Source organism: Heloderma suspectum, chromosome 2 (genome assembly GCF_057233095.1).
Source record: "Heloderma suspectum isolate Gila_16-S chromosome 2, 16-S_ref, whole genome shotgun sequence".
Classification (NCBI taxonomy): domain Eukaryota; kingdom Metazoa; phylum Chordata; class Lepidosauria; order Squamata; family Helodermatidae; genus Heloderma; species Heloderma suspectum.
In genome coordinates, this window is record NC_139459.1 from 72,195,518 (window position 1) to 72,204,140 (window position 8,623).

General features: G+C 45.7%; 1 protein-coding gene across 1 annotated transcript in view; it reads right to left on the bottom strand.

Moving 5' to 3' along the window:
• Positions 1-8,081, bottom strand: part of TMEM232 (transmembrane protein 232) — a 195,490-nt gene extending 187,409 nt beyond the window's left edge. The window contains exon 1 of the mRNA XM_084832088.1: positions 7,699-8,081. The gene's annotated coding sequence lies outside the window, so the exon portion shown is untranslated. The remainder of the gene's footprint in view (positions 1-7,698) is intronic.
• Between the last annotated feature and the right edge of the window lie 542 nt (positions 8,082-8,623).

The following is an 8,623-nucleotide window of genomic DNA, read 5'->3' on the forward strand; positions in this document are numbered from 1 at the left end:
TAATGAATCACCATTCTGCTTATGTTAGTTCCAGCTACATCTAAATTCTTTATTTCTTATAAAATGCTTCAGTAGAGTGGCAATTTACAATTTTTAATCAGGTTTGAGGTTCACATCAGCTAAATCTTTGCAATTCTGACAAAAGCATAATGAATGAACAATTGTAGCATTGGTTCCCATGCAAACCTCATTCAACTCTGTCTAGCCCCTGCCAAAACCTTGTCTCTCTCTCCTTGATTATAAGAACTACAATAGAATTTGAATAACATAAACGTATATTTTATTCATGCCAGCAAGCCATTTCTGATTATCATCCTAATTCAGAAAATTATTAATAATTCCAATAGTACTGTCAGAGCTATTCCGCTGCCTTCCTCTCCTGGCTCTTTTCCCACTAAATCATCTCCAGTTTGCTTTTTTAATATGAGACCCATTGACTGGGTTCGCACGATCATAGAGGAAAAATATGCCAGGGTAGCTTATTTTCTCTCCCCACATGTGCCACTCATGAGCCACCTGATAAGCATAATTACCTTTGCCCCGTGCAGGTTGTCATGACGTCTGAACTCGGCAAGGCAGGCTGGCTGGCTGGCTGGGGTGCTTTACAAACCACCATGTAAACCATCCCAGCCATCGACCCTCATCGGGTTCAGATGTTACAACCACCCATGCCCAGCAAGAATAATTATGCTGATTAGGCAGCTCGCAGCCAGCATGGCTTATTTTCCCTCCATGATCATGTAAACCCGTCCATTATATTTTTCCCTCCAGGAGAAAAAGCAGCTGGAGGAGAGGGGATTTTAATAGGAAAAAACCAGATGGAAAAGGTTACACATCCCTTGTAAACTTATAGCTGTAGTCCTTTCTAAGATTTCTCCCCCAAAGAGGGCCCTAGTAGAAAAAAAGGGAGGGTGGGAGAACAGAGGAAAGTGGACAGAAAAGAAGAAAGAGATAAAAGCTACAAGAAGAAATGTGTGAATAAAGAACAACTTGTTTATGTCCAACCCTATGTCCTGCTTGCCTTGCCTGCTCCTTAGCAGCGATAAGAAACAAACTAGGGATGGTGGAGAATTCTGCAGCAGACCCAAATGAGGCCAGATTCTTTTGAATCCAGCCTCCGGAATCCACAGCAGAATGGATCACTTACCTCCACCTCCCGAGGATTCCCTCCTGAACAGCAGCACGCCAGCTCCGGACCGCTTGCAATACGGTAATGGCAGCCGCCATTACCATATCGCTCTTAGGAATACAGCCGCAAATGGCGTAGTGGATGCCAGTTGTGGACGTAAAGCCCTTACTTTAACCTAATTGCAGCCGTTTATCACAAGCAGTCCAGAGCCGGCATGCGGTTCTGCAGAATCATCGAGGAGCTGCTCCGGAGGATTCCGGGGGGGAGGAACGGATTTCCTCCCCCCCCCCCAGCGGACAACTCCGCGGATCGGATGGTAAACAATCCATCCATCCTTAAAACATACCCTTCCTCCCCTGTTGTTCCTTCACTCAAATTTGCGACCTATGAGATTGGAGTTCAAAACAGATACAGCTGAAGCATAACATCCTATTTTGCTCATGCAGGGAGGACTGCAAGCTTGTACATTCATGGGCATCCGCAGAAATTTTTCTGGAGGGGCAAAACTGCAGTGTACAGCAGTTTGTGGTGGTAATTTGTGGTGATAGCATGTGCTGCTACAGTCATGAGTGGTGTTAGGAATAGCCACCTGGGCATGGGCCCTAGATCTTCAAAGCTTCCCCAATTGCCATCATCTTCCTTAATACAAGCCTGCTTCTTCTCTCTGAACTCAGTAGCTAGCCTTACAGTTACAAGGAGAGTTAAGGACTCACTCCCTTAGCAGATCAATAGGAAGTGTAGGCACCAGCCTTTTAAACCAGAAGGGAGACTGCCCCCTTCCTTTCCACAATCTGCTCATTATTTTCATTAGGTCCAGAGTCTAGAATTGTCTAATAACACCATTGTCACCCAGCTTTCTCAGAGTAAGCCTGACTCTGCAGAGACTCGCCTAGCCAATTGCTACTGGGTAATTGCACTTGTGCCCTGCACCACGGTAGGCAGGGAAGCCCTGACAAGAGGAAAAGCAGGTGCATTGGCTGCTCACAAATCAAATCGACTGCCAGATGCCTTCCTCATCTGTTGCTTCCTCCAAGCTGCCCCAGGCCCCTTACCATGGGGGAAAACAGGTTTGCTTATAAAAAGGGTTTGAATGAGGAGCAGTGTCTGGATTTGGGGCAAGGTAATGTATGAGGATATGGCTTGTCCTGGCTTGCTTGAGTGTGTCTGGAGGTCCTTGGCTCTGCAATCAACTTATAGAATCACAGAATCACAGAATAGTAGGATTGGAAGGGGCCAACAAGGCCATCGAGTCCAACCCCCTGCTCAGTGCAGGAATCCAAGCCAACTTTCTGGAGTACACCCACTTTTGCATGATCCATGTGGCCAGAAAACATCCAGCTATGTTTTTGACAAGAAGTGCTTTCAGTTTAGCAATGAGATCAAAAGTACATGATGGTCGCACTGGATGTTTCCTTTGACCCCAGGTCTCAAGTTGGAGGCCAGTTGCTCTCTGAAGGCACAGGAAATCATGGAGCTCCTCTCTGAAGCTCCCCCTCAGTTTCAAATACGACTTGACCTCTTCAGCTGGCCGGATATGAGCCTGACTCCCCCATCTTCTCATTGGAACCAGCATGGTTGTCTTGATCACTGGTCTGATGGAGAAACTCCCAGTTTTCCAATAGCATTTTTGGCCTCATGGGGATCCATTACTGAGAATCTCAGAGAACAGCAATGAACCACAGTAGCCCTGCTCCTCCTTTTCCATTGACCTGACCATGTGTCTAGGGTCAGAGTTCAAGGTGATTGATCTTTGTCTTGGTGTAGGGTATGGACCTCTCCCCATGGGGGGGAGAGGTGCATAATCCTCCTTGGCATCAGGGGTTTTCACTAGGCTAGAGAAAGGTGAATAGGGGCTTCTTGCTCTTTTTGTGTTCAAAAGCCACAATGCTTTGCGGCACCTTAAAGACTCACAAATATACTGCAGCACAATAAGCTTTCACAGACTAGAGTCCATTGCACAGAAATGTATTTTGAAAGATGATGATTTTCATGCATCTGGGAAAAAAGGGCACTTGCCAAAATAAAGGTACAGAAGCCGTGATGATCTCTGCTCCATCTGATCCCCCTGGCCTATCTGGCCTTTTGCCCACATGTGCTTCCCTCCTGCTGCCTCCTTCGAATCTTTCTGCTTGAGGCTTTTTTCTGAAATCAAATGCCCTCCTCTCCCATGTCCATACATCTCTTTATACAAACAGGGGTTTCCTTAGGAAACAGGGTCTTTTAAAGACACATATGTGCACACACACATTTCAGAGCCTGAGGCAGCTGCCTCAGACCACTGATTTGGAATGTCATGAAACAGCAGCAAATTATTAATTATTTAATTAATTATTTAATGTATTAATTATTATTGTATTTTCATTGCCAGGGAAGGGGAGTATTACTTTGAGAATGCAACTTGACTGGGATTGGTGGGGAAGGTGCCATTTGCTGCTCTACCTCAGGCAGCAAAATGTCTTGGGGGCAGCCCTGGACATGGCTATAGAGACCTGTGGAGTGGGAAAAGGTAACTGAAATGGTACATGAAATTATGTGAGGCAGGGAAACAACTGGAGGAACAGAGAGATCTACAAATGGGGAAACATGTTTAAGATTACATCAAACTTACTGTGCAATCCTAAACATGTTTACTCAGAAGCAAGTTTACTCAGAAGCAAGTTCAATGGGATTTACTCCCAGGTATGTGTATGTAGGACTGGATCCTTACTCTTTAGTAAGGAGTGTACTCCTTATTCCAATCCTCGTGCTCAGAATTGCAACCTGCCTTATCCACCATGAAGATAGTTCCAATATCTGGATACAGAGAGAAACCTCTAGATGGCACTGTGGCATAATGGAATAATACAAATACACAAGTAGAAATAGTGCTTTCTTTTGCATTCACAATTAAATGCTGCATTTTCCTCACTCTGAGAACTCATCAAAAGTTCTGGTTAGACACAGAAGTGAAACTGGAGGGTCCTGACATCATCTAAAGAACCCGTAAACCACCATGAGTACGGAACGATGAGCACACGATAAATGCCTCATGTAGAAAAGCCCTGGTTCTACCTCTCTGCTGTTTTTCAGTGGGCAGACCTGGTGTCTGAACAATGTCTTTTCACCTGCAACTGAAATCCTCAATTCTTTCCCTGACTCCTCTCGCCAGTGTAATGGCCGTTGGGACCATTACAGGGGTGAATGACATGATTAATATTGGGGAGTACAACCTACTCAGCTTGCAGTTCACTCCTACACTCTGCTCTGTAGGCAACACAAAATAGATTCAGGTACCTTCACAACAGGGTTATTTATTACTACAATACATGAGAAAGCACTAACTTCTGAGGAGCTGTGGGGCACACTGTCTCAGCTCCAAGTCCTGCACTAAGAGACAGATGGGGAAAGGCTCCTGCAAGAGCTAAAAATGGCAGGTTCTCTTTGAACTATACACACACAAACAACACCCTCTGCTACTATAATCAACTTCACAGCTCCATCTGCATTTTCCTAAAACACCAACACAGCAGGAGACTGTATAACAACACTGGACTACCCTGCAAAATAGCCTAAGGCTGAATCTATACATAGCAGTTATACCGTTATCATACTGCAGTGATAACTATATTGGCCCATTGGTGTCAGGTGCACCAATAGTTATCATTGCAGTACGATAACGGTAAAACTGCTATGTGTAGATTCAGCCCTACGCTACTCTAACCGCTCCCCCCCCCCGCACCCCGCAAAATAGGAATAACAACACTGGGCTACTTTGCAGATTATGGTTTATCGGGGAGGGGGGGACTGCATCCCCTTGTCCCTTCCTGCATATACCCATGCATACATCAGTAGGTCTCAGACTACAGGCTTATCTAGCAGCAGTAGCAGCAGCAGGAGGTTGCTACAAGTTGCCCAACACTACCCTGGGTTCCAACTCTAGCTTGTCAGAGGAGAAACGAGCCAGAGTTCCAAGCCAAGCGGGAACGTGAACTAGCACTCTGGGTTACCATTGCGTGTGAACCATGCCAATGTCATCCATTTGTAATCCTCTTGTGTTTTTTCAGTGCTGCTTCCATCATTTTTCTTCCTGCACGAAGTCCAACTTTCAGACGGACAGGTGATGCAATCTCAACACAGGAAGCTGCCTTATACCGTGTCAGACCAGTGGTCCATCTAGCCCAGTATTGTTGACTGACACGCAGCAGGATTTCAGGCAAGAGTTTTCCAGCCCCACCTGGAGATGCCGGGGACTGAACCTGGGACCTTCTGCATGTAAAGCATGGGCTCTATCACTGAGCCACAGATGTAGATGCCCTTTGTGCTACCTTTCCATCTTTTTTAAGAGGAATGGTCTGACATGGACAGTGACTTATTGGGCAGGTGAAACTATCTTTGCACAGCGCGCATTCAGTATAAATTTTGGGGTGGATGCCATTTTTATTATCCCTTTTAAAAAATCGATCATTAAAGTAGCACTAACACACCTTTCAGGCTATATATTTTAAAAAATTAAAATTGTGAAATGCCACTTAAATGAGTCTTATAGCGCTATGCTCCTATAATGTTATAGCGCAATCTCCATCCACCGCAATATTTTCAGTAACTCAACAGAAAGCTGAGTATCCTTTGCAGAGAGCTCCACCTACTGTACATTTACAGTTACGCCGTTGCTTTGTTGCAAACTTTTTATTTGTGTCAACTAGTTACTTGAATATAAGGAAAGCATCACTACAATGCATGCCAGGAGAGATGTCAGGGCTCCAAAAAGTGCATCTGTAGGAACAAGTTCAACATATGCTGCTTCTAGCTGTACTGTAGTAATAGGGGAAGCTGCACACAGCTAAAGTCCTCCTGCTATAGGCAGAAGAAAATATAGAAAGTCCACTTTTCAAATCTCGTCTCTGCCATGCATGAACTCTCTAGATGGCTTTACAAGGTAAACTCACTAGGTAGCCTGAAATATGGAGAATACTGACTTACCTTACAGGGCTGCTATAAGGATTACAGCTAGAAAATATACATGATGCACTTTGAACACTTGAAGTGCTATACAGATGCTAAAGCTGTTGTTGTTACAAGTTATAAACCAATAGATCTTTACAGGACCAGTTCTTCAGAGGTGAGTTGGAATTATAAAGGATCCAGACCCAGACAACCTTGCCTATAGCTTTAAGAACTCTGGGGCAGCAAGCCATGGCATCTTCCACCCCTGCCAGGAGCAGATAGGGATCATGTCTGGTCACAGAAACCTGTCAAGGAAATGTGTGGTCCTCCCAATGTTAGTGGGCTGCAACTCCTATCAGCCCTAGCCAACATAGCCAATGATGAGGAATGATGGAAACTGCAGTCCAACAACACCTGGAAGGCCACATGTTCCCCATTCCTGCTGTAAAGAATCGTCTCTCAAGGATTTGTTCTGAGCAATAAATGGCTAATTAAAAAAAAAATTCTGATTTGTCCCCATTGCACAAAGTAAGCAAGGCAGATAGTTGTGAGCATCTTTCCCCTTACTACTTTTTAAATGAAAGAACCTCAAGAGGCAGCATATTTAAGTGAAGGAAGGGCAGCAGGGGATACTTAATACCTTCCATTTAAAATCCATCCCCAAAGCTGCTTTTTTATTTTTAAAGACATGGGTACCCATCTCAAACAACCAAGCAGACATACTTTAGATCAGGGGTGGGCAGAAAGTAGATCTTCAGATGTTTGGGACTTCAGCTCCAAGCATTCCTGACGATTGGCCATGTTGGCAGGGGCTTCTGGAAGTTGAAATCCAAAAAATCTGAAGATCTACCTTCTGCCCCCCCCCCCTGCTTTAAATGACAAGATGGGAACGATACAGCCTGGTACCACACCATACCTCAAAAGAATCCACCTTCCAGGGGTTATAGCAGGCAGTAAAGTTTTTTTTTTTTTTAAGCACCTGGAAGATCAAGTTCCAGATCTTAGTGAGACAAATTACAGCTATCTACTTCTATATGAAATGTTATTTTGATTGAAGGAGCTCCTGTTAAATGAGCATGATCAAAAGGGAGAAGATGCCACAGTATCGAAAAGGGTTTTTTTATATATACTTGTATCACTATGGTAACTATATCTGCATTCATGCTTTGGGGCGTGTGCAGTAGCTTACTATCCTGACCATTGGTCTTCATCTGATGCGTCAGGACCCACTTCTGGGTCACAACCTGACCTACGATGGGTCACAACAGCAGCACTAGCACTGTATAAACAGACGGTAAAAAGTTAAGGGGTCCCAAATGCATGTTTGGTTTGGACTAAAGGTAGTTCCTAGGCCTGGAAAAGTTGACAACTACTGCCTAGATCACACTAGCTAGTTTCCCCACCCCCACCCCAAGTTTGCCCCGCTGATCCCATTACAAAGCAGAGGCACTTGTTCCTAGTGTTCCTACATTTGGGTAGGAACCCGCTGTAAGCCGCCCTTAGGAGGGCTGCGAACACCGTTTGTCAAGGCAGTAAACGAATGGGACGTCGGGCACAGCAGGGGGAATGAGTTCAAACTACTCGACGGCCACCGACTGGGGTCTCTCTTTGCTCTTCCCTGCTTGGAGCCGCCTTCTTGCACTTACCCTGCTTGCTGGTACGAAGCAAGGATTAGTTCACTGTCCAGCTCTCTGCCCGACTCTGCTGGTTTCACTTGGTGTTAAGGTGCTGCTGGGATGGTTGCCATGGACGCAGCCAGGCCTGGACTCCACTAACAGCGGGAGTGGGGGCAGCGGCAGAGAGGGGGGGGGGGGAACATCGCCGACAGTGCTGCTGTATTCCGACTCCCTGTCGACGACTCCTGCTCATATATTTCGGGGTAGACAAAATGACGTCAAAATAAGGCGGGGGGGGGGGTTGGAGGAATAACATGGAAGAAGGGGCCGTTCCTCATCCTTTTAAATGCTTTATTTATGTATCCTGCCTTTCCTCAAGGTAGCGTGTATGGCTTCCCATCCCGCCCCCCGCCGCATTTTATCATCACAACAACCCCGTTGGGTAGGTTAGGCTACGAGATAGCGACTGGTCCAAAATCACCCAGTGAACTACGTAGAAATCTGAGCCCTAGCCTAGCAGTAATCCCTACGGTCCGCGCGCGCGTCATATCCCCTGCCCACTTTTTAAAGTGGGACGTTCCTCAGGGCTCTTAAAACTGGACAGATGCCTTTTTCAGAAAAGTTGCCAGTACAGCTGTTGATATGGTACGGTCTGGAATAATAATCTTCCCACTCTGATGATCCGCAGAGGACTAATATAAAATAAAGATGTTCACTTAAAATTATGGGGGTGGAAGACAAACCCATAACAGTAGAAACACGTGGACCCTGAGAGGGCCCGAGAGTACCGTCTAGTGCCTTATGATCTCATTCAATCCCGGAAGCTAAGAATATCTGAGCTTGGCCAGTACCCAGCTGGGAGACCACCTGAAAGCCCCAGCTAGTTTGCCCGCCTTAAATAAAGTTAGAAACCCCGGCTGGGATAAGCTGAGGAAATCAGGAGGGCAATGGGTAA